Source organism: Pelodiscus sinensis, chromosome 4 (assembly GCF_049634645.1).
Source record: "Pelodiscus sinensis isolate JC-2024 chromosome 4, ASM4963464v1, whole genome shotgun sequence".
Classification (NCBI taxonomy): domain Eukaryota; kingdom Metazoa; phylum Chordata; order Testudines; family Trionychidae; genus Pelodiscus; species Pelodiscus sinensis.
The window spans coordinates 109,189,343-109,216,456 of NC_134714.1; the positions used below are offsets into that span (position 1 = coordinate 109,189,343).

At 46.8% G+C, this 27,114-nt stretch overlaps 1 protein-coding gene and 1 long non-coding RNA gene across 8 annotated transcripts in view; one reads left to right on the top strand and one right to left on the bottom strand.

The window, feature by feature from the left end:
* The window catches only part of PDE3B (phosphodiesterase 3B), a 281,272-nt gene that overhangs the window by 28,553 nt on the left and 225,605 nt on the right, over nt 1-27,114 (top strand). The window lies entirely within an intron of this gene.
* On the bottom strand, nt 990-26,988 carry LOC142829225 (uncharacterized). Its single transcript, XR_012903641.1, has 8 exons — nt 26,724-26,988; nt 10,766-10,926; nt 8,357-9,048; nt 5,797-5,871; nt 4,674-4,805; nt 2,939-3,052; nt 1,994-2,118; nt 990-1,351 (listed from the first exon to the last, which is right to left on the bottom strand). It is a non-coding gene; the product is annotated as an uncharacterized LOC142829225 (long non-coding RNA).

Genomic DNA, 27,114 nt, shown 5'->3' on the forward strand with positions numbered 1-27,114 from the left:
CCCATAGGCTCAAGGTTCCCTGTTTTCCTTGACACCAGCATCACAAACAGAAGCTAGATTTAGTGATGACGAGGAGGAGCAGTCAATGGGCCAGCACAGAGCTCCTCTATATGTGGAACTGCAACAACAGCAAATTGCAGAAGGCACGGTGGATGACCCCACTGATGCCCGTAGTGGGCCTGTTGGGATGGTAGGGTGCTCTCCCGACCCAACAGTTTCAGCACACTACGCAGGTCCCTGGGGCATAGTCGGCTCATATGAATACCAAAAGGTGAGCTGACTGGGACCAAACCGACTGCGACAGTGAGTCACCTATGGAGGATGCAACACAGGCTCCTCTATTCTGCCCAATAATTCCTATTCCGTGACGGAGGAACACAGTCTCCCACGTCACCAGTCAGAGGGAATGACTTCAGAAGTTTCCAAGACTGTTTAGGAGGGTCGCGGAGTCGTGCCATAAAACTGTTTGATGTAACACAGACCAAATACAATCTCATGAGCATACTCGACTTACCTCAACATATCAGGCTGACTTTACCGATGAAAGAAGCATTGATGGGTCCAGCTAAATTAATCTGGAAATCTTTGGCATCGGTGCCTCCAGTATCAAAAAACTAGATAAGAAATATTACATCGCAACCACAGAGATAGAATTCCTCTTCTTTCACCCTTCCCGTAATTCACTAATGGTCGCAGCAGCCAACCAGAGAGGGAAGCAACAACAGTACCCCAGAACACCAAGTCACAAAAAAGAGACAAAAAGACTGGACACTATGGGGAAGAATGCCTACTCCTCTGCTTCCCTCCAGCTGCGCATTGCGAATTATGTGGTCCTACTAGCAAAATACTCGCACAACACAGTTGAATCATTCAGTTCCTTTATTCAATGTATACCAGAGGATGTGAGCTAGCAGTTCGAATCAAATATCAGAGAAGACTAATTGATTCTCTAAACAGCTCCACAGGGTGCATTAGATGCAGTGGGCATGGCGGCCAGGTTGGGGGCCTCTGCACTAGTGAGGAGATGGATGTCATGGCTGCAGCTGTCGGGGTTCTTCAGGGAGGTTCAATCGAACATTGAGGATCTCCCACTTGAGGGTGAGAAGCTCTTTGCAGATGCAACAGACTCTTGGGGTCTTCAAAGTATTTGAAGGCTTCAATATCTGAGATATAGGTGAGAGGATTATTCTAGGAGGGGTGGGTGAGATTTTGTGGCCTGCACTGTGCAGGGGGTCAGACTAGATGATCATAATGGTCCCTTCTGACCTTAAAGTCTATGAGTCTGTGAGCTCAGTTCTCCACACATTGAAGGACTTCAATTCGATGCTCCACACACTAGAGATACTGCTGCCTGCAGTCAAGAGGAAACAATACAAACAATATAACCAGAGGTTCAGAACATCGGAATACACAACAGCAAAGGCCCCGTGAGAACAACAGGCGTACGAGTCAAACTCGATGAAGACAGTTAAATGAGCTACCATCAGCCCAGGACTTGTCAGAAAATTTGAGGAGTTGGTCGAGAATACAAAAGCCCCTGATTCTCCAGGGCAGGTACAACCAAGCAAACAAGTATTGGGAAACACTCGCCGCATTCTACCCAGCATGGAAAACCATGAACTTAGACCAATGGGTCCCAGACAGAATACAAACCAGATACGGCATACAGCTCACAGCAGATCCACCAAACCAACCCCCTTCCCCTCTCTTCCTCCTGGAAGAAGTGCAGCACCTCCTAGAACTAGGCGCTACAGAGGAAGTACTCAGCTGCTACCAAGGAAGGGGAGTTTATTCTCGATACTTTGTCAGAAATCGGGGGGGTGGGGAGGGGAGATGTTGGAGGTCCATCTTGGACCTATGTGCACTCAACCAGTTGGACAAGTATCAACAGTTCAAGATGGTCACTCTGGCAAAGATCATACCTGCCTTGGAGAAAGGAGCATGGCTAGCTACATTCAACCTCAAGGATGTACATTTTCATGTATCTATTCACCTGGCTCAAAGATGATTCTTTAGGTTCAGCATTAAGGACTTATACTATCAGCACAGGGTGCTCCCCTTCAGGCTGTCCACAGCACCCACAGTTTTTCTGAAGTTCTGTCCGTGGTAACCACACACCTGCGAAGAAAACCAATAAACATATTTCCATATCACAAAGATTGTCTGATCATGGCATCCACCTATGGTGATGCGAAAGAATCACTGGAGTCAACAGGAGTGTTGTTCAACACACTCGGGCTCTTACTGAATTTGGCAAAGTGCGCTCTCACTCCTACCTAGACGCTGGAGTTTATAGGGGCACAATTGGCCTGCACTCAAGGCACAGCCTCCCTTCCGACTAACAGATGGTCGAGAATGTGAGACTTGATTGTGTAAGTTCAGAGTGGCACACACACCATGGTACGGTATGTGGCCATGCCTGCAAATACTTGGACTCATGACAGTGTCCATATTGGTGGTCCCGCTCGCCTGTCTACATATGAGGCTGTTTCAGACATGGCTACACTTTGTGTATCGCAGTAGGCACAACCCACTCCATGATACATCCCATGTGCCCAGCCATGTCAGAGCCACCAATTGGTGGAAAGACTTAAACAATGTCAGTATAGGACTTCCAGTTCAGACGCGACACTATCCATCACTGTCACAACAGACGTGTCCTGGATGTGATGGGGAGCCCATTTGGGGAGTGTGATATTACAGGGATAATGGACACTTGAAGAGTCCCAGCTTCACTCAATGTTCTGGAGCCCACAGCAGTGAGGGAGGCATGCTCCCAATTGCTTCCGCACATATGAAACAAAACCATAAAAATATTGTCGGACAATGTCACAATGACATATTACATAAACAGGCAGGGGGCCACGAGGTCTCGCAGCTTATGTGCAGAAGCAAGGAAACTATGACGATGGTGTATTGTACACAATGTCACACCTACCATTACGCATTTGCCAGGCAAGGACAATGTACTAGTGCAGTGTTTCTCAAACTGTGCTCCGCGGATCCCTGGGGCTCCACAAGACATCTCCAGAGGCTCCTCGAGGTTGACAAACTGGAAACATCAATAGGTACAACACATACAGTCAGTGGACTGCTGGGGCACCGCATGAATTTTTACGTATGTAAAGGGCTCCGGAGCCCAAAAAGTTTGAGAACTGCTGTACTAGCGGATGCCCTCACCAGACAATTCCCACAGAACCATGAATGGGAGATGAACAAATCTATCATAACCACGTTTTCAGGAGATGGGGATACCCAGTTTTAGACTTTTTGTAATGCACATCAATTCCAAATGCCCCCGGTATTGTTCCGGGATAGGCGTTGGACCGTGCCCTCGGTGATGCATTGGCAATACACGGGGACTTCACATTGGCAAAGGCAGGGCTTGACAAATACACTTGCCCGCTCACCTGTGGCAAGTAGATTTTACCAGCTGGCAAGTGCAGGGGCGGACTGGCCCGGTGGGCCGTTGGGACAGGCTGGCCGAAGCCCGTACTATGGGTGGCACAGCCCCATCCGATCCGTCAGCTGGTGGAGGAGCAGAGTACCGCTGGGGAGGGGGAAGTGCGGTGATTCTTGCTACTGGGGTACGTGCATTATCTCTGGCGCGAGGAGGCGGGGCACGAGCCAGTGGGCGGGACGCCAGCAGGACGTGGCCACGCCGATTTTAAAGAGCCGTGGCAGCTCGGCTCTGGCTGCATGTCCTTGGGATCTGGCTGCGGTGCACGGCGCAGCCAGGCCCCGCCCTGCGGGCTCCAGTCCTGCTACGGCCCCAGCCCCCTTGCCGGTGACAGACCCCTCCCTGTCGACTGCCCAGCTCGCTGCGCGTGCCCCGCACCCCTTTGTCTCCTCACCACGTGTTCCCCACGTCTCCTCTGCACCCCGGATCCCCTGCTCTCCCTCTTCCCTGTGACTTTCTGGCTCTGCACCACCATTGCACCCCGCACCGTGCTCCCCCTGATCCCTGCCCCCCCAGCTCTGTGCTGCCCATTCCTTGCACTGCCTCTAGACCCTGATCCCTCTGCCCCTCCTGTTCCCCGCGTGCCATTCCTCGTGCCTCCACTGCACCCTGCTGCCCCCGATCCCTGCGTCCCTCTGTGCCTCATGTTCCCTGTGCCACCCCTGTACACCCCCACTGTTCCCTGCACTTCTCTGGCTCTGTGCTGTTCCTGCACCCTGCTCCCCCTGTGGGTCAGGAGTGAGGGGTGCTTGTCCATAGGGAGGGGCTGGACAGGGCAGGGAAAAGGCTGCTGTGAGTCAGCAGCAGTGAAAGGGGGAGTTCACTTGAAGCACCTTTGCCTTTATGGAAAAAAATGGGAAATACTATGGCCTAGGGTTAGCCTCAGAGGTCAGTACTACGTCTGCAAATACCAGAGAGAGACAACAAAGCTTCCTCACAGTTTCGTGTGCAGAGAGAGAGTGATGGCACCACACCAGCTTTTAGCGTCCGAACACAGAGGGTCCAGCGCATGGCTGCCTCACTAGAGAAACCGGTGTGCCCTTTTGGAACTGACACACATAAGACAGGCCTAATAGACAAAGACAGACACAGACAGACAAAAATGTTAGCCGCTTCACAAAATTGAATTCCGTAGCTCCCCTTACCCAATGGCCGGCCATTACTTCAAATGCTAAGCCCTCGCCAGGAGATTTCATAACAGGTATCTCCTTACCTTTTATTGAGCGCTCTGAGAGGTTTGGAAGTGGAGTGCCGGTCCGTTCATATGGGCAAGTAGTGCGTTAGGAATCTCGGTGGAACCTCCAAATTGTTGAAGCAAAAAAATCACTCCTCTCTGTTTAGGCAGCTAACAAACAGCTTTATTAATTAATAAAGCACAGCATGAGCCAAACGTGGTCCCAGCAAAGCTGGGCCCAGTAAAGCTGCTAATACAATTAATCCTAGTATCTTTATACCCTTAGCCAAACAGTCTGACGTCAGGGCATCCAATTACAGAAATCCTCAATTAAATTTGGAAAAACAAAGCCTTATCAACAAGATGGCGGACAGGTACGAGGGAGAACATCTCCTGTCCCAACCAGCCCAATTAACACATATAAATAGCCTATCCTGTAGGCTTCTTCTCACGGGGTAACAAAAAGTTCACTCTGGTCTACGTGCTTGAGAAAAAAGCTAAAATGGTTTCTGTTATACAAGATGGCTTCTAGCTAAATATGAAAATGGTTTCTACAGCTTCTACATTTTAAACCTGCTACTTATTAATTTCCTTTTGTGAACTTGTTATGGGAACAAGTATGTAACTTTTCTTTACTGACATTCTGCACACTAGTCGTGTTTTTATAGATATCGGTCATTTCCCCCCTTAGTCTCCTCTTTTCTAAGCTGAAAACTCCCAGTCTTCTTAATCTCTCTTCATATGGCAGCCATTCCAAACCCTTCATGATTTTTGTTGCCCTTTAGAACTCAGCAGGTATTTATTTTTAAATGTAGCTAATCAGTGGTTTGGACCATGCTCTGGAGTTCTCATGACCAAATATAAAAATATCCAAATTATTCAGGTTTAGAAAAGTGTACTGCACATGTACAATAACTATTTAAAAGAATTTTAAAAATATGAATTTGGTTTATAGATCCTTGTAAATAATGTTAGTTTAATAAAGAATGTATTACAACTTTTTACAGGTTACTCTATAAGGTTTGTCTGTTTCTTACAATATATATTGTGTGTTCATAGTAGGAATAATATATAAACTTGAGAAATCAAGGAATTGCAATTAAAACTGAAGTGCTATTGCTAACTTGTTTTCTTATATCTAAAGCAGGGGTTGGTAACTTACAGCTCCAGAGATGCATGTGGCTTTTTGGCTGTCCCCTCGTGGATCTTTGGCTTCCCTTTTGTGGGCAGCCATTTTCTGGAAGGGGGGGAAAAAACGCTGAAAAAACTAAAAGTCCAGCTGTGTAGTAGGGCTCAGGCAGGCTTCTTGCATGCTGTGGTTCCATGCCACTCCTGGAAGCAACTGGCTGCTGTCATGTCTCTGTGGAGTGCCAGCTCGGGTGGGGAGGAAAGTAGTTCATTGTGCTGGCCCTGCCACATCACCATCCTCTCAACTCCCAATGGCCTGTTTCCTGCCAATGGGAGCTGTAGGGGCGGTGTTTATAGGTGCAGAGCTGCCCCCTTGCTCACAAGGAGTGTGCAGAGACATACCAGCAGACAGCCACTTAAAGGAATGGCATGGTGCCATGGCATGCAGCCAGTCTGCCTGAACCCTGTTGGTGCTTCCAGCCAGGAGCTGCCTGTGGTAAGCATCTCCCAGTCAAAGCCTGCACCCCACATCCCTTCCTACCACCCCACCTTATGCCCTAGGTCAGAACCACTCCTGCACCAGACTCTCTCACAGAGCCCACATCCCTCACCCTCTCCTGCACTCCAGTACTCTACACCAGTCCTTCCTGTACCAACCTCCTTCCCAGAGTCTACACCCCTTATTCCCGTGTGCCCACCAGTCACCTGCACCACCTCTGAGCTTTGTGTGTGATGCTCTTCAAATATTTTGATCAAAACCAAGAAGACTCCTCTTCTTTGAAAGGTTGCCAACTCCTGATCTAGATGTTACAGGTTTTTCTGAATGTTTGTAATGTTGTGTATATTACACATTCAGCAATATATATACCCCTCCCCCCATAGTCTGATAATTTTTTTTATGTTTGCTGTTTTTGTGGTTAAGTGCATGAGTTGGGAGAGAATTGCAATCAAGTTGCTGATTCTACAACTGTTTTCTTATATTTTTCTTATGACTACAATATTTTAAAAATACTCTTATCTGTGCATAAATTTTGCCTGTTGAATATGTCTGTGAAAATAAGAATGTGTATAAAATGTTGCTATGAAAGATAACGTACAGCAGCAACGTGTATTTTAGAATAAGTGTAAAGATGTTAGTAAAGGGTTAAGCTGTGTTCTTGGTATGTTTCCGAGGCTGAGTGAAACAGGATGCAGTGACTACATTGTCAGACTGCTGGTGTGAGTGCAAACAGATGAGGAAATGCTGGAACAGACACTCCAGAACTTGGGCTGTTGCCTAGGAAACTGCTTACGTCATATTTGCCAGCAATTAGCTTACAGTTCTTTTATTTGTGATATCTGTGTAAGCTGAACTTGACTGCAGCAAAGAATAAGATTGGCCTCAACTCAGACCATTAGTTTATGACTTTGTAGCTATGGGGCTTGTGAGACTTGGTTGTTTAAAACAAGATTGTATCAGGATATATTTTGCAAAGTTAACTTTCCTTCCCCACAGTCTCAAATAATTCTGTAAATGTGGTCTCTGCTCAGTTCTCAGAAATTTTAACAGAATGCCATCGTAAGGGCTACCTATACGTATTGTGGAAACCTCTGCTTGGCCTGGGACTTTTCCACAGGACACTTGCCTTATTTATTGTACAGGGTAGATTGTGCATAGAAAATGAATGGGATTTGTGTAATGAATGAGCTGGTTGACTATATGGCACCTGCCTCATTATAAATTAATGGAGATTGCCTATCTCATAGAGGTGGAAGGGACCTTGAAAGATCATTGAGTCCAGCCCCCTGCCTTCACAGCAGGACCAAGTACCATCTCTGACAAATTTTTGCCCCAAATCCCTAAATGGCCTCCTCAAGGATTGAACTCACAACCCTGGGTTTAGCAGGCCAATGCTCAAACCACTGAGCTATCCCTCCCCCTCCAGAAGCTATCCTTCTGCAATAAATAACATTAATGATTAACATTTATTGCAGAAGTTGAAAAGTGTGCAGTGAATGAGCCAGTCGACAGACAGAAAAGGTCAGATGTTTGTGGTTAAAACAGTTGTGTGCTCCACAGGATTGGATTTTATCCCTGTCAATCCCACAAAGTTTGTGTGTGATACTGGGCAATTACTTAAATTAGTTTATTCAAATGTGATTTTACAAATTGTGTGCTCCTCACTTTTTGGGTGCCTAGCTTCAGATGCCTCAGCTGTTCTACAAGTAAGGCTCCAACATTTGCAACTTCAGCGGAAATCAATGTGGTTTTGGCTTTGAACCTATGAAGTGCTAATAAACTACCTTGTATTGTGAAAAAGTGGGATATGTATTCTGAAAAAGGGGGATTTAGACATTGGAAGCTGAGCACACAAAATTAATGAGCATATGTGAATTTTTTCTTAATTTCTGCATGAATGTTCCCCATTTGTAAAATGAAGACAACGCCATCTTACTTTATAGGTATGTTATAAAGGTAAATTTAATAATGTTAGTGTAGCACTGTAATACTCTGTAATGAATGTTACATGGTGAAATTAGTAATGCCGAATTTAGAATGACCTTAGGATGTGGGGGCACACACTGAATGAGGAGGAAAGAAATTGAATAATTACATGTTTAGTGAGCACTGTCCATCCTGTGCACTGAATAAAGCAGGGATCCTGTGGAAAAAAAGGTATGATATCATGTAATTAATTACACTATTATAATGAGTCAGCAGACCAGAGCCAAATTAAGATTGCCTTAACAACATTAATTTCTGTTACTTTTAAAAATTGGTAGATCCAATAAATTGTTATAAAAGCTTTTTAGAACTAATTCTAAAGCATTTGCAAAAGTAGGTTTGGTTTGTATATGTTACAGTATATAAGCTGGCCTTCTGAAATCCATAACAGTAGGGGGCAGTGGCTAACTAGGAAGGTAGCAATTTAACAGTTTCTCTCAGCCTCAATATTCAGAAAAGTCCTCAATCTCTCAGGTATTCTAGTGGGAGAGGATTCTTCTTCTTCGAATGGCCCCGTGGGTGCTCCACTCCAGGTGTCGGGTCCCGTCCCGGCGCCGCGAATCGGAGAGCTATCAGAGCCGTGGTCTGCCGGACCGCGCATGCGTGGGTGCCCGAGGCGGCGTTTGCGCCTTTGATGTGTTGTGCGCGGTCCGGCTTGCTCAGTTCCTCTCAGCCGCCCTCGGTCGCTGACGAGAGCTCCTTCTTGTCAGTTTCATTCCGACGGTTTTCTCCCAGAGTCTTCACATTTGGTAAATAGTTCAGAACTCTTTCTTCCTTACTTTTGCGTTAAATTGACCAGTTCTACAAAAACAAAAACAAAAAACAGTTTTCTACAGACTTTGGACAGTTTCTGCGGCGGCCTGAGGGGGACGGGCGTAGGAGAGATTGTACGTTTCAATTTCTCTCTCCCCACTACTTCAGTATGCCGGCGTCCCCCGGTTTTAAAAAATGCTCAGTCTGCCGAGAACCCATGCCGGCATCCGACGGACATGATTCCTGCGTCAGGTGCTTGGGTGAGACTCATGTCCCCCAAAAATTCATCCACTGCAGCAAACTGACGGCGAGGGCTCGAAAGGATCGGGACTTGAGCCTGAAGCTGATCCTTTATGGAAAGGCACTAGAGTCTGATGCCATCCCTGCCTCGGACACAGCAGCCCAGAAACGGCGGGCAACGTCTCCCGGGACAGCCGTTACAAAAAAGACTAAGGTGTCCCCAGCTCGATCGTTGCCAAACACCACCAAAATGAGATGCCCTGACGAGGCATCTGGGTCAGCAGCCCCAGGGCAGAAACGGGCTCCTGGACAGACGAGACCGGCACCGGCTCCAAAAACCGCGCAGAAGCCGGCATCGGCAGGAGCGCGATAGCCGGCACCGCCAACTGCCGCCCAAGCGGTGCTGGCGGCGGCGATTTTAAACCCCTCGGTGCTGAGCCGCCAAGTCTCTCAGGCGGCACCGCGGGCTGATCTGCCAGCACCGGGCTCTTCCTCAGCACTGTCAACGCTGCCCCCATGTGGCGATACAGAGGCATTACAGCCGCGTGCGGCACCGAGCTCTCCACCAGCAGAAGAAATTGACAAGTCTTCACTGCCTTGCAAAGCCGCAGAGAAAGAAACTTACAGGGCGCTTTCCCCATCGCCTAACTTCTCTCCAGGACCGTCTCCTTCTCCACCCAGGTACCGAAGGCACCGGGACTATAGCCTTTCTCCATCTTATCAAGTGCTTAGAGGACCTTCCCATGGGGACACGGTCTATATAGAAACAAGATGCCCCCATCACGTTCTCGCTCCCCAAGGGGGTAATCAAGGCATAGATCACTTAGGCCAGTGGTCCCCAACCTGTGGAGGTTGCTGGGCGCCAGGGGGCGTGGCTGTTCGCCCGCCGGGCACCAGGAGGCGGGGATGGGGGCGGGGCCCCCCCATAGCCGCGTGCCCGGGGCTGGTGCCCCCCCTCCTCCAAGCGCCGGGGGCCGGGGCCGGCGCCCCCCCTCCTCCAAGCGCCCGGGGCCGGGGCCGGCGCCCCCCCTCCAAGCGCCGCGCGCCCGGGGCCGGTGCCCCCCTCTCCAAGCGCCCGGGGCCGGCGCCTCCCCCTCCCCCAAGCGCCCGGGGCCGGCCCCCCCCCCCCCCGGGGCCGGCGCTCACCATGCGCCTGGAGCCAGCTCCGGCACTGTGCATGCGCCACGTGCCCAGGGCCAGGCCAGCCCCGAGCACGTGGCGGGCGCACACGAATGCCCCCACGGGCGCCATGGCGCCCGCGGGCACCGTGTTGGGGACCACGGACCTAGGCAGTCGCCACGGCGGATCTACTACATCCGCAGTTCAGGATCCTCCAGATACTCCTCACCAGCACGGTCTGACCGTTACTATGGGCGCTACCATAGGGCTGATTATGATCGCCCCCACCCTGGTCACGCTACTCTATCTTATAGGGGTTCTTCATGTACCCGTCTATCACCCAGTGCGCAGCACTTACCAGAGCGTCCACAAAGATTGTTTTCATCACCTTCATCAGAAAACTTACCCATCCATCAGGATCACTCAGAACCAGAAGAGGGCCAACTGTCTGAGACAGAAGATCCTCAGCCACACATTTCTCCAGCTGACTGTTCCTCGTCGTCACCGGATGAAGCAATGATTCCAGATGACGCCTCTCCCTTGGATGACCTGAAGCAGTTCCAGGACCTATTCAAAAGGGTTGCAAACACACAGGAAATACAGTTAACAGACATTCCCATGAAGAAACATCGTCTCTTGAAGAATTTGCGACAGCAACAACGGGCAAGAATCGCCCTCCCTATCGATGAGGCCATCATGGAAGTGGCAGACTAAATATGGCAAACCCCTACACTGGCTGCCCTAACTAGTAAGAGGGTTGATAGAAAGTATTTCGTACCTGCTAAAGGACTGGATTTCCTTTTCAACCACCCTCAACCCAACTCTCTTGTAGTTGATGCGGTACAGCGGAGGGCTAAGGCTCCTCAATATAAGAATATTATCCAAGACAAGGATAATAAAAAATTCGATGTGTTTGGAAGAAAGGTTTACTCTTCGGCTACATTATTGTTACGAATCGCAAATTATACGGCCCACCGCTTCCGGCAGCGTCCTCAACGTAAGAGATCTCAAACGAACCGTTCATCCAATCAACCTGCACCTAAGCAGCAAACTAGACTTTCCCGTAGAGGACGCAAGCAAGACCCCCACGTTCAACGTACCACAGGATTCTTTACACATGTTTCACCATCGATTAAAACAGTATCTCCTTCACTGGTCCAGTATCACCACGGACAAGTGGGTTCTGGAGGTGGTACAATTTGGTCTCTCCATCCCCTTTCTATCCATTCCCCCCACCACCCCTCCTACCCCGTCCCTTTTCAGGGACCCCTCTCACAAACATTTGCTGAAACAGGAAGTTAGACTCATAGACTCCAAGGTCAGAAGGGACCATTATGATCATATAGTCTGACCCCCTGCACAGTGCAGGCCACAAAATCTCACCCACCCCTCCTAGAATAATCCTCTCACCTATATCTCAGATATTGAAGCCTTCAAATACTTTGAAGACCCCAAGATGCAGAGATCCTCTAGCTGTGATCTGTACCCCATGCTACAGAGGAAGGCGAAAAACCTCCAGGGCCTCTGCCAATCTACCCTGGAGGAAAATTCCTTCCCGACCCCAAATATGGCGATCAGCTAAACCCTGAGCATGTGGGCAAGACTCATCAGCCAGACACCCAGAAAGTTCTCTATAGTAACTCCTATCATCCCTCCATTAACCTATTTCCCACTGATAATGAATGGTCAACTAGATACCAAGATCCTGTTATCTCATCAAACCATCCCCTTCATAAACCCATCTAGTTTAATCTTGAAACCAGATAGATCTTTTGCCCCCACTACTTCCCTTGGAAGGCCGTTCCAGAACTTCACTCCTCTAATGGTTAGAAACCTTTGTCTAATCTCAAGTCTAAACTTCCTACTAGCCATCTTATATCCATTTGTTCTTGTGTCCACATTGGTATTAAACTTAAATAATTCCTCTCCCTCCCTGGTATTTATCCCTCTAATATATTTAAACGGTGCAATCATGTCCCCCCTCAGCCTTCTTTTGGTTCAAGTAAACAAGCCAAGCTCCTTGAGTCTCCTTTCATAAGACAGGTTTTCTATTCCTCGGATCATCCTAGTGGGCCTTCTTTGTACCTGTTCCAGTTTGAATTCAGCGCCTACTGAATATCGGTGCTATAGAGAGGGTACCAGGTCAGTTTTGGGGAAAAGGATTTTATTCCCGGTACTTCCTTACCCCAAAAAAGACAGGAGGGTGGAGACCCATTTTGGACCTATGCAAGCTAAACCGCTGCCTCAGGAAACATCGCTTCAAGATGGTGACCCTAAATGCCATCATTCCGTCGTTGAACAAGGGAGACTGGTTTGCAGTCCTCGACTTGCAAGACGCCTACTTCCACATAGTGATCCATGTGGCACACAGGCGTTTTCTCCGCTTCCAGCTAAGTCAAGAACATTTCCAGTACAAATTACTACCTTTCGGCTTGGCATGTGCACCCAGAGTTTTCACCAAAACCTTAGCGGTAGTGGCTGCCCACTTGCGCAGGCTGGGAGTGATAATTTTCCCATACTTGGACGATTGCCTCCTAAGAGGCCAAACATGTTCAGAGGCCAAACACATGGTGACAACAGCCTCTCAGGTTTTTCACTGTCTGGGTCTACTCATAAACATGCAGAAATCCTCGCCAGAACCTACACAAGATCTGATCTTCATAGGGGCGAGGCTCGATTCGAGAACAGCGCGCGCTTATTTACCTGCCGAACGTTTTGCCGCCATTCAAGATCTTGTTCACACGCTGACGTATGCTCCAACGATTCCCGTCAGAGTGCCGTTACAACTACTGGGACACATGGCTGCCTCAACAACTATTGTTCAAAACGCAAGGTTACATTTTCGCTGCCTTCAACACTGGCTGAGTACAGTATACACTCCGATGAAGGACAGCATTCACAAGGTGGTGGCGATACCATCACATGTACAACAATCCCTACAGTGGTGGACCAAGCCGACCAATGTTATGGCGGGCATTCCTTTTCACCGTCCACAACTGTCGAAGCAAATAACAACAGATGCGTCCCTTACTGGCTGGGGAGCGCATATGGACGACATGACGGTTCAAGGTCGCTGGTCTCCGCAGGAGATGCTCTTACATATCAACATTCTCGAGTTACGAGCAGTACGTCATGCATGTCAGCATTTTCAGTCCCATATAAGGAACACGACCGTCAGAATCCTTACGGACAATATTGCCACCATGTATTATGTAAACAGACAGGGAGGGGCTCGATCCCGATCTCTCTGTATAGAAGCGATGCACTTGTGGAACTGGTGTACCCGCATCAATACCATCCTGACAGCCTCCTATTTGCCGGGTGTCCAAAATACTATTGCGGACTCACTCAGCAGGCTGTTTCCCCACGACCACGAGTGGGAACTTCGCACGGACATTCTACATGGTATTTTCGCCCAATGGGGGTTTCCCTCAATAGATCTGTTTGCTACTGCTGCCAATGCCAAGAGCCCCTATTATTGCTCCAGGGCAGGGATCGGACATCGCTCCTTGGGAGACGCTTTTCTCCACAATTGGGGAACGTCACTGCTATACGCCTTTCCCCCGATCGTCCTAGTTCCCAGGATCCTGGAAGAGATCACTGTAGAAAGGGCTCGAGTAATTCTCATAGCCCCAGCTTGGCCACGGTAGCCTTGGTATTCAGCAAAATGCAGGACAATGTAGCACTTTAAAGACTAACAAGATGGTTTATTAGATGATGAGCTTTCGTGGGCCAGACCCACTTCCTCAGATCAAATAGTGGAAGAAAGTAGTCACAACCATATATACCAAAGGATACAATTTAAAAAAATGAACAAATATGAAAAGGACAAATCACATTGCAGAACAGAAGGAGGGTGCGGGGGGGTGGGAAGGGGGAGGAAGGAAGGTAAGTGTCTGTGAATTGCTGATATTAAAGGTAGGGAGAGTGGGATGTTTGTGAGTTAATGGTATTACAGGTGATAATTGGGGAAACTGTCTTGATAATGGGTGAGAAAGTTCAAAGACTTGTTAAGTCCTTGTCGGTAAGTGTCGAATTTTAACATGAATGACAGTTCAGAGGATTCCCTTTCAAGTGCAGATGTAAAAGGTCTTTGTAGCAGAATGCAGGTGGCTAAGTCATTTAGAGAGTGTCCTTTCTGGTTAAAGTGGCAAGAAACTGTTTTCTCTTTGTGATCTTGTCTAATATCTGTTTTGTGGGCATTAATCCTTTGGCGAAGTGTCTGAGATGTTTGTCCAATGTACATAGCAGACGGACACTTTCGGCACATGATAGCGTAGATTATATTTCTGGATGCGCAGGAATATGTGTTCTTGATCTTATAACTCACTTGGTTAGGTCCAATAATGGTATCAGCAGAATGAATATGTGGACAAAGCTGGCAACGGGGTTTGTTGCAAGGGAAGGTACCAGGGTTGGTATTAGTGTGGTATGTCCTGTGGTGGTTGGTAAGAATCAATACTCCACCAGATGTCCATCAGGACACCGTTCACCCTTCCTCTGCTTCCAGATCTCTTTACTCAGGACAACTGCTCCCTTTTCCATCCGATACCCGAAACATTACACCTCACGGAGTGGATGCTCGCTGGTTCAATCCAGTCGAACGCTCATGCTCACAGAGTCAAGCAAGTATTAGTACACAGCAGAAAAGACTCCACTCGAAAGACCTACCTCGCCAAGTGTGCCAGTTTTGAAACGTGGTGTAGCAGTGATGGTAGGGATGCTTACGTCGCAGGGATATCCCAGATACTTGATTACATTTTACACCTCCACGACACGGGCCTTACAATAGCCTCACTGCGAGTGCATCTAGCATCAATTAGTGCTTTTCATCAGGGTCAGGATGGGTTTTCTGTATTTGCTCATCCCATCACAAGGAGGTTCCTAAAAGGACTTACAAATCTCAACCCACCACGGCGACCACCACCACCTTCCTGGAATTAAGACTTTGTTCTGGATTCCCTGACACGCCCCCCCCCTTTGAACTCTTGGCTATGATACCGTTGCAACTTCTAACCACTAAATTGCTTTTTCTGCTTGCCATTACATCAGCTCGCAGAGTGAGTGAAATAGCTGCATTCATGTCATCACCTCCTTACACGGTGTTTACTAAAGAGTCGGTAACGTTGAGATCTCATCCAGCTTTTGTTCCAAAAGTTTGTTCGGATTTTCACATCAACGAGCCAGTTGTTCTCCCCTGTTTCTATCCCAAGCCTCATGCTTCAAGGGAAGATGCACTGTTGCACATGCTCGATGTGAGGAGGGCATTAGCCTTTTATATCGAAAGAACGCGACACTTTAGGAAATCGGACCGTCTAATAGTGTCATTAGCGGATCGAACCAAGGGACAACCCATCACTTCCCAACGGATTGCGAGGTTAATAGTGTCGTGTATTACAACCTGCTACTCCATACGTAACAAACCTCTTGTGTGTGCTCCTAAGGCCCATTCTACGAGAGCAGTAGCCATGACTATAGCTTTTCTTAGAGGTGTTCCATTCCGAGACATTTGTCGAGCAGCAACATCGTCATCTCATTCTACCTTTATGAGGCATTACGCTGTAGTAAACCAATTTGCTGCCGATTCCTCTGTGGCTACGGCAGTACTTTCGCATGTCCATAAACCTTAATTCCGGGGCGCTCAAGTGTTCGAGTACTGCTCCGAAGTCACCTGGAGTGGAGCACCCTCAGGGCCACTCGAAGAAGAAGAAGAAGTTACTCACCCTGTGAAGTAACGATTGTTCTTCGAGATGTGCCCTGTGGGTGCTCCACGACCCGCCCTTCCTCCCCGCTCCGGTATTTTTCATTTTCTCGTTTCAGGGAGCGGCTGAGAGGAATTGAGCAAGCCGGACCGCGCACAACACATCAAAGGCGCGAACGCCGCCTCGGGCAGCCACGCATGCGCGGTCCGGCGGACCATGGCTCTGATAGCTCTCCGATTTGCGGCGCCGGGACGGGACCCGACACCTGGAGTGGAGCACCTTCGTGGCACATCTCGAAGAACAATCGTTACTTCACAGGGTGAGTAACTTCTTCTTTTCAGAGAATTTCTAGAAATTCCGCCAGGTTTCTAAGTAAATATATTAGTATTTTCTGTGCTGGTCAGTCAGGGCTGGCCCACAGCATTATGGCACCTGAGGCGGGGAGATCAAATGATGCCCCCATGCCCCCTCACTTGGGCCAAAACTTTGAAAGGTCTCAATTCTGCCTTCTTCCTGTTCTACTCCTCTCATAGTACTCCACCATCTCTGTGCATCTAGAGCAGAGAGAATACATATGCACCAGTAGCAGACACAATTTTCTATACTCTGGGTCCTAGTGGCGCACCACCACAGTCTGGCACTTGAAGCAACCGCCTCAGTTCACCTCATGGTAAGGCCAGCCTTGCAGTCAGTTGCTCCAGGAGAGTCACATCTCTTTTAACTACCTAGTGAAGTGATGTGATTCATGTTTCAAAAAATAGATACACTATTCTTCGTAACTCTTGTACAGTGCACATATTTTCAGATAAATTCAACACAAATGATGTAGCAGACAGCTGCCAAGACATCTCCTTATATTAAATATAGGATCAAAATTGCTAGCTGTCAGGTTACTTGGCACCAATAAAGTTCTATACCAGTTAATTTTGGTTCTACTGCAATATTTTTTTCTGATTACATGGTTGTCCCCTTAAAGAAGCTTTACACTTTTTTAGATCGTGAACACTACTTGACTTGTACATACCATTCCTGTTCTGTAAGATTTTAGTACTCTTTGCTTTAATTTATATTTAAAAAAAATTTTTGCTTCCCTAATCGGCTGCCCCTGCAAATTTAATTTTGTTTCTGTAGTTCCCTGTCAACAAAATCATCATGAGTCATAGGGTATGTCTACATAGCAAAGTTATTTTGAAATAACTTTACTAGCGTCTTCACAGCCAAATCGCTATTTCAAAATTAATTTGAAATAGCAGAGCGCTTATTTTGAATTTGGTAAACTTCATTCCATGAGGAATAATGCCAAATTCGAAATAGCTATTTCAAAATAAGTGCTGTGTAGACACTTATATTGAAATAGGGGGCCTTCAGCCTTCCCAGGGTTCCCTGGTGGCCACTCCAGCCTCAACCAAGAACACTCCTCTTCCTTCCCCTCTCCCCAGAGCTCTTAAAGGGGTAGACTCTGGCCACAGTGCTTGTGCCTGCTCCAAGCCTGCCAGGCCAGAGCCAGCAGTCACTGCACCTGACCCAGTGTCCCCAAAACATGAGCCAGCAAGCTACTGGCAGCCAGCTTTTCACCGCTCCCCAGGAGCAGTCTTCTAGCTCCCAAGAGCCTGCCAGGGCCCGGAGAAGGCGTGCGCCTTCCTGGTCCAGGGCAGAGATCATGGACCTTATTCAGTCCTGGGCGGTATGCCCCCAACGTCCATGATCTCCACACTAAATGGAGGAATGCAGCTGTCTATGGCAGGATAGCTGCCAGCCTGGCCACAAAAGGCCACATGTGAACCCACGAGCAGGTTTGCATGAAAATCAAGTTGGTCTGGTGAGACTCTGAGCTTCCCCTCCCCCTTCTTCCCCTTGCTACCCCCTTCCAGCTCCCTCCTCCCAGGTTTCCCCCTTCCCTCTCCCAATCTCTTTCCTTCCTCTCCCTCCTCCTTTCAGCAGTCTCACCAGAGTTTCATTCCTCCCCCCCCCCCCAGGTTTGTTAAATAAAGAGAGTTTGTGTTCATGAAAATACGTGTATTTTATTTGACATCAGGAAGGGTGTTAGGGAGGGGTAAGTGGAAGGACGTGAGGGAGAAATGAGGCACACGCCCCCAGTGGGGCAGACCAGGAAGGCTCTTAGTGCTCTCAGTGTGGAAGCTCTCCTGCAGGGTCTCCTGGATCCTGACAGCCCCCTAATGGACCTCCTAGATGGCAGCCTGCAGAAAGTGCAGCCAGGCTCACAGCAACGCATCCAAGAGGAGCACTAGAGTGCCCAGGGGCAGCTCCGGCTCCATGTTGCAGAATGCTGTGGTGTCCCAAGTGAGGGCAACTCGAGCACGCAGAGACAAAATGCTTTTCTGTCCCTCATCGAGGTAGACAAGCAAGCAGGGACAGCTGAGAACTGGCTGTCCAAGGGGTGTCCCTTTAAGCACAGACCTCAGAGAGCCTCAGGCAGCAGCCACACACAGTAACTCCCACCACACACAACGCTATTTCAAAATGCAGTTTGTGTGTAGATGCATTATTTCAAAATAATTATTTCGAAATAAGATATTTTGAAATAACGTTGTAGTGTAGACATACCCATAAGGAAAAAAACAGTGCTGTGGTCTGATTTTGTTTTATTTACCTAGCCTTCCAAAAAATCCCTAAACAATCCAGAATGATATACAATTTACCCCTTCCACTTTCTCCTACAATATGGAGTTTCTGCACACTCCTAGAAGGAGCTAGCTAGTTAGCTCACTGTAACGGTGTGGTGAACTGCATCAAGAGAATCCATTACTTCCGGGTGAGATTGTAGTACTCATTTCTTTAGAGAACAAATACAAATGCTTTGGAGGAGTTGCTCAGAGATATATATTTCAAACTTTCTGTTCCCCACCTTTTTTATTTTTGACCTATCTTAAATTACATTTCTGTGTGAGAATTGGTGCTCAGAGCTATATTTCAGCTCTCTATCCATACCTATTCCCCCTTTGTGTCCTGACATAAAATCACATCTTTGGTCCCAGAACTTCTTCACTCCTATTCATTGTTATCAACACACATTAGTTTTCTTTCTTATCCTTTCTCCTTATGTTTCAATTCCAGTATCTAATATCTGTAATACCTTCTTTGGGAAGAAGAATCTGTGTAGGCAGAGGTTCCAATGCAGGAGAAGAAATGCTGTCATCTATGCCAAGGCTCCGCAGAGCATAGGGGAGAAGGGCTACACGTGAAAATAAAGGCGTTTCAGCAAGTATGCTAGAAGGCAAGGAAAATGAAAAGTTGTTCTGGTTCTGCCCTGCAGACATGCCACTTTTACAAGGAACTGCATGTGATTCTTGGTGGCATGCCCATTACTACCCTGGACACCTCTCAGGAGCCCCAGACAATCTCAAACAAGAAGGACATTGTTGATGATGATGAAGAGGCGAGAGAGAATTTTAGGTAGTCAAGCAGAGGATTTATTATCCCTGATAGACAAAAACTGTTTTTTAATCCTGGAGTGCATTCCTTCTCAGGGCCAGTTGACAGCAGAGTATGATACCAGTGAAGGCATCTCTGATTAGTGCACATTTCCAATCACACTGTAGGGGTTACATGCTTTTATTTTTTTATGTTTAATCTGAACAAAAAAGTAGGTATACATTGGGTATCAATGGCCATTCCAGCTACATAGAGGGTACTATACAAAAAAGACTCTTTATGTGCATGGAAATGGCACGGGAATCCTCTGCTAAGATCTCTAGGTAGTTTTCATGGAGATATTCTGCAATCCTTTGTAGGAGACTTCTGGGAAGGGCTGCCTTATTTCGTCCATCATGGTAGGACACTTCTTTGTACCATTCTAGTATCAACTGCAGGCATTATTGCAGCACACAGCATTGCAGCATAAGTACTTGGTCTGTATCCAGAGACTTGCAGCATCTGCTCTCTTGTCCCCTCTTTTACCCTCAGGAGAGTGATATTGCATAGGATTATCTAAGGGAAATGGAGAAGTTTTCAATGCTAGCTTTTAAACTGTAAATAATTCATTAAGTAATCTGCCTGTGTTTGATGAAATATGGCTCACACAACCATGCTTTCCCAAATGTGCCATGGCCATGATTGGAAAGGATTACAGTATTGCAAGCAGTATGGAAAAAAGTAGGATGACAGTTTTCTGTTTATCTCTTCCCTCAACACAGTGTCAGTTTTGTAACAAACTATTTGGGAGGCTTTATATTGGTGCCTGTCCTCAAGCAGTATTCCTGCCCTCCTTGCAGCTGAAACCTTGTCTATCATTATCATTGCATTCTCCATAGTGGACTAAGACTTATGGCGAAAAAAGAAGACATGGGAGGAAATGTCCAATAAGGTAGTTTGCCTCCGAAAATGACAAGACAGGACTTAGAACATAGAGGATTACACTGTCTAGGAACCTGGACGTGGACAAAAGATAGGACAGCATGCAGGGAACAAGAGCAGGAAGAGATGTTGCGGATTATGAAGGTGCAGTGAGACTTGATGAGGTTCAAGAAAAGCAGCTGGTTGCTGCTGCCTATACTGAACCTGCTGCCACCATCACCCATTTCTACATCCTCCTCTCTCAAATGTCCTATCAGATGCATGAGGGAGTTTTGGTTTTCCTTGCATTCCACACCAGGAGAGGATACAGGGACTAGAAGGTACCCATTCCCACATGTTCGATTATTATTGCAGTGCATCTCTGTAAGCAACCTTTCCTTGTTTCTCTTACCATAGTGTTATCAGCTCACTATCATATGCTCCAGCTTATCTTACTTTTCTTTGTGTATAATAAAACTTAACAGATTGAGGAGACAAGGCTCTTTCTTCATTCAACACATGGTGGTTGATGGGGTGAAATTTCAAGAACAGAAAATGTAATGGAGAGGACAATTTGGTAAGGAACAGTATCGATAAGTGTCACATTACTCTGGCTTATAGCTGAAAGAGCCTCATGGTGACACAGAGATCCTTGATGTGCTCTTGTAATTTCCCCTGTGTCTGGTTGCTCAAAATTGGCTGCTCAGCAATCACCCTCAACTCCTCATCCTGGCAGAAAATTTTCTCCCTTTGTTTCACAGATATTATAGAGCACACGGTAGGCCATAATAACAATGGGGATATTGCTTTCACTGAGGTCTAACCTAATAAGCAAATAGTGCCAGTGACCTTTCAGACCTCCAAAAGGTTCATTCTACCACTATTTTGCACTTGCTCAGCTTATGATTGAAGCAGTTCTTACTGCAATCCAGGTTGCTAGAGTATGGCTTCATGAGCTGCGGAGGCAAATCGTAATCAGGATCTCCAAGGATCACAATTGGTGTTTTAGTATCATTAGTGGTTATTTTGCAGTCTGGAAAGAAAGTTCCTGGAATTGAACAGACCTGTGTTCCTAACGGTGTGTGCATCATAAACCTTTCCTAACCACCAATGTTGATGTTGATGAAAGACCCTCTGTAATCCATCAGTGCTTGCAACACTATTAAGAAATGCCCCTTCTGGTTTATTAGTTCTGACGCTCAGCAGGGCACCCTCTTTTTCTTCAAGGGTGCCCATGGGTGCTCCACTTAGGTATGTGATTGCCGCTGTGCACATGGCCCAGAGATCTTTGGTAGCAGTCCCCAGCAACCAGTGCGTGCTGCACTATTGCGCAATCACTGAGGATGACAGTTTAGCACGTGCCAGTGGCCGTTGCCTCAGTTCCTTCTCAATCGCCGCCGGCATCGGTCGCAAGTAGAACAGTCTCTCTAAAAGCCTTTTTAACAAGGAGGAAAAAAAGCAAGGAAGAAAAGAAGAGGATAACAGCTTGAGCAGATTTACTTAGATAAATCTGCAGAAGATTAAGAACAAGCAGAGCAGGGCGCTGGTGCTGCCACCGCATCATGCTCACCTGAGGCACCTCAAGCAGCAAAATCCTGTCATGCCAGCACCCTCTGGCTTCAAAAGGTGTATAGAGTGCGGCATATTTATCTCGGCAGCAGATAGCCATGAACAGCGTCTATGCTGCCTAGGACAGGATCACCCAGTAAGCCACTACCCCCACTGTCAAAAACTCGCTCCCAGATCTAAAAGGATGAGAGACTTACAGAGGTGAATTCTTTTTATGGAAAAACTGCGGCTGAACCACAGCCTGACTCAATCTCCCCCCCCCCCCCCCCCACTCCCACCCTCCAGAGCTCAGTAGGCCAATGCAAACATGCGGGGACAAGTTGACTATAGCCCAGATAAACATGACAATGAGTCATTGATGGAGGAAGCAACACAATTTTCACTTATCCCTCCTAGTACGTTATGTTCCATGTTGGACAAGTACAGTCCACCCATGTCACCCGTCAGAAGTGATGACTAGAGAAAGTTTCTGACCTGTTCCACAGGGTAGCAGACACTCTAGGTATACAACTCCTGGACATAACGCAAGACCAGCATAACCAGTATACTTAACTTATCTCAGCACACCAAATAGGCTCTTCCAATGAATGAGGCCTTAATGGACCCATATAAGGCCACATGGAAGACCCCTGCATCGGTACCATCAATTTCAAAAAAACTAGATAAGAAATACTATGTAAAACGTATGGGGGTAGAGTTCCTATTCTCACACCCTTTCTATTCTCCATTCTTCATTGGTGGTTGAAGCAGCCAATCAGAGGGGGAAGCAACATCAGTACCCCAGAACACAGAATCATGACAAGGAGATAAAGAAGATGGATGCTATGGAGAAGAAGGCTTACTCATCAGCTTTCCTCCAACTCAGAATTGCTAATTACGTACTCTATTAGCAAAATATTCACACCAGAGATTCGATACCTTCAATTCCTTTATTCAGTATCTACCAGATGTTATAAAGGAACAGTTTGAATCAAATGTGACAGAAGGCTCTCTGATCTCCCACACAGCATTGGATGCAGCAGATACAGCAGCCAGGTCCATGGCGAATGTAGTGGTACTGAGGAGAACAGCATGGCTGCAACTGTCCAGGTTTCCCAAGTAGGTACAATCAAACATGGAGGACCTTCCATTCAAAGGGGAGAAACTCTTTGCTGAGGCAACAAATTCATCTCTCCGCACCGTTAAAGACCTCAGGGCAACACTTTGCACTCTAGGAATGCAGCTACCTGGGTCCAAGAAGAAAAAATACAAACAATATAATCAAAGGTTCAGAACAACAGGAAATAGATTTGCTGAAATCTATCTAGCATGGAAAATTATCACTTTGGACCAATGGGTCCTAGAAATAATATGAACTGGTTATAGCATACCATTCACAACAGTTTCACCAACCCACCCTCCTTCCCCTTCCCTCTTCAGGGACCCTTCTCATATTATTTCTAGGACCCATTGGTCCAAAGTGATGATTTTCCATGCTAGATAGATTTCAGCAAATCTGTTTCCGAGTACCTGATTCTAGGTACTATAGAGGAAATATCCAGCTGGTACAGAGGCAGGGGATTTTATTCCTGATATTTTCTAACCATTAAGAAATTGGGGGGAGAGGGGTGGTCGTGGTGATGGAGTAAGGATGGTAAATTGTGGTTAATTGACTAGTCGAGGAGTAGATTGAATTTCCATTGACTACTTGACAACTCGATAGTCACTTCCGCATTCCTCCTTTGAAATGTACAAGAGGCTCTTGTACATTTCAACGGAAGAATGCGGAAGTCCGCCTACAACCGGGTCAGTGGGAAGTCCCACTGACTCCAGACTCCACACAGGTGCCAGCGGGGGCTCCTGTGCATTTCAAAGCTATGGAGCCTGGGGTTCTGGGGAAATGCCTCCACATTTCAAAAGGGCAGTGCCATGAAGCCCGGGTCAGCTGGGGACTCCCCAGCTGACCCTGGGTTCTGCGTGGCATTTCCCCAGCTGACCCCGGGCTCCATGACGCTTCGGCATTCTAAAGGGGCAGCGCCGCACAGCTGAGCTGCGGATCAGCTGTGTGGTGGCTGCCTTTTTGAAATGCCACCTTGCAAACAGCAGCGCCACACAGCTGATCCCTGGCTCAGTTGCACAGTAGCAATCTGAAGGTTTGATCAGTTTTGGAAGACTCTTGGTCACATGATCCCAACTGCTTGAGCACATACGGAACAAAACAGTGACAGTAGTGTCAGGCAATAGTGTCAATGCCATAATGACATATTACAAAGACAGGGGGGCGCGAGGTCTTGCAGCCTATGTGTGGAAGCAACAAAACTGTATATTACACACAACGTCACATGTACTGCAATGCATTTACTGGGCAAGGACAATGTACTAGTGAATGCCCTCAGCAGACAATTCCCAGAGAACCACGAATGGGAAATCAATAAATCCATGATAACCCCATTTCCTGAAAAGGTTGTTTATCTAGTAGTGGACTTGTTTTCTATGCACGTCAACTCCAGGTACCCTCTGTACTGTTCCAGGACGGGCATTGAACAAGCCTAAAAACTCAAGAGCAGCCTCAGAGTTGACAAAATGAAGACCACCCTATAACATCCCACCTCTTCACATCCCACCACACGTTCTGAGCTCTTCGCTGAGGGTTTGCCACATGCTATACTATGGGAATACCAACACTACCACTCCACCTTTAAAGACAGCCTGCTTCCATACTGTTTGGCCTTGAAACATTGCAGCAGATAAAGTTGATGCTGGAAATAATTCTCTGAAGTTACTCCATCTCCTTCCCCTCTACCTCACCTACCCAACCAACATTTCAGAATGATTACCTCAGCAAAAATAACCCAGGCACTACAAAAACGTGTTTAGTTGTCATCCCTTAATCTTCAGTATGCATATTTTTATATTATAATTGATCCTGAATAAAAGGAGATTCTGACATTTCACCCTCCAAAACCTCCCCTATCAATACTGTTTACTACCATTTGGTCTAGTCATGGCCCCATAGGTCTTTTCAAAAGTGCTCCCAGTAGTGGTAGCTCATCTTCAAAAATTGGGGGTCATGATATTTCCCTATCTAGATGATGTGATAACTGCTCCATTCCTTCAAAAGGCAACATGAACCACAAACCTCACAGTCAATCTCTTAACAACCTTGGACTTCCAAATAAACAAAATTCTCATTTCATCCCTGCACAGCAACTGGAATTCATTAGGGCCTATCTGGTTTGTATACAAGTACAAGTATAACTTCTACATCATCACTTTTTGGCCCTGACAACTCTGGATGCGACTGTGACCACCAGCTCACAGGTTTCAGCCAGACAATGCAATTCTTTGGATATATGTCAGCAACAATGTTCATTGTAAAACATGCCAGGCTGCATATGCATTGCCTGTAAGGATGGCTCCCACACAGGCATCCTTTAGACAAGTCTCTCAATGTACCAAAAAGCTCCGTAGAGTGGTAGCTAGTCCCAGAACCTATGTATCAGAGTGCCATTCCAGCAAATGCCTCTCATTCTTAGCTCATCAGACACCTCTCTAGAGGGATGTGGTGCACACCTCAACAACTACATCATCCAGGGTTGATGGTTACTGAATGACACAGCATCTCATATCAGGGTATTCAAACTCTGCAGTCAGATGTGCCTGCAAGCACTTTCCTTCATGCAACTGGGAGGGTTACGTTCATACACCCTATGTGCGGAAGAGATCAGCCTCTGGCCATTGTGCATGAATCACTGAATAGATATCACAGCAGCTTACTTTCCAGTGTGACAGAATGCTATCGCGGATTACAGAGGCAGGCATTTTTATGCAAGCATAAATGGGAGATACATCCACAAGTCATTGACAACATATTCCAGCACTGGTGTTATACAGAAATATGCTTATTTGTCACAATTGAAAATGCCCAAAATACAGTTCCAGAGTGGGGCTAGGGACTCACTTGATGGAAGATGCTCTTCTCATAAAATAAGACTGTGCCCTCATGTACACATTTTCTCTGAGTAGTGGGATGGGAGAAAATAAAACATTAGGCACGAGTAATACTAATTGCACCAACATGGCCAAAGCAGATGTGGTTCCCTTGCCTTGATCAAATGGCACCAGCACCTCCTTTTCAGCTTCCTCATTTCCTTCCCCAAGATGTAAACAGCATTCTCCATTCAGACATACTCTCTTTCACCTCATGGTGTGGCTACTGACAGGTTAACTGCATCCAACCAAACTTGTTCTGAAGATGTCAAAGAAGTAATTTTTAATAGTTGCAAACTCAGTGCAAGACCCACATATTTCCAAAAGTGGCACCATTTCCATAACTGGTCAGTCGCACAATCTACTTCCCCACATTCCTCACACCAGAACAAGATTATGGACTATATATTAGGACTGAAAAAACAGGGACTTGCCAACAGCTCTATAAGACTACACCTCATGGCAATTTCAAATAAACATAACATTATAGAGGGCCATACAGTCTTTGTACACCCAACCACAAAACACTTTTTTAAAGGGAGTGATGTTTTCCCTTCCTTAAAACAATCACATTCATTATGGGAACTTGGTTCTCTGTACTCTCACAGGAGAACCTTTTAAGCCCATAGTCATCTGTCTTTGACTTTCATTGAGAGGTGCAGTACCTTCCTCACTGCAGTCACAACCACCAGGACGGTCAGCAAAATGGCCATCCTTACGGTGAATACCCCATCTACAATTTTCCTAAAAGATAAAGTCATTCTTACACCACATCCTACATTTTTTCCAAAGTCTTATCATCCTTTCATCTTAATCAACCCATTTACATACCTGTCTTCTATCCGAAATCCCATGCAGACATCAACACTGCTCATCTCTAAATGTCTGAAGGGTACTCACGTTTTTACCTAGAAAAGTAAAAAACAGTTCAGAAAATCACCTAGACTTTTCTCTCCCTTGCAGAATGCTTTAAAGGAGAAACCATCTCCAATCAGAGACTCTCAAAGAGAATTTCATTGTGCATCCAGCTATGCTATTTGAAGAACAACTTTATTTCTCCTATCCCCGTGCGCACACAGTACACTGGGGCAGTGGCCAGCTCTACAGCATTCTTACACAATGTAGCAATACCAGATATATTTAGAACAGTCACATGGCTTCAGTACACACATTTACCAAACAAGATGTCATACGAAAACATGCTATTCAGGACAGACAATTC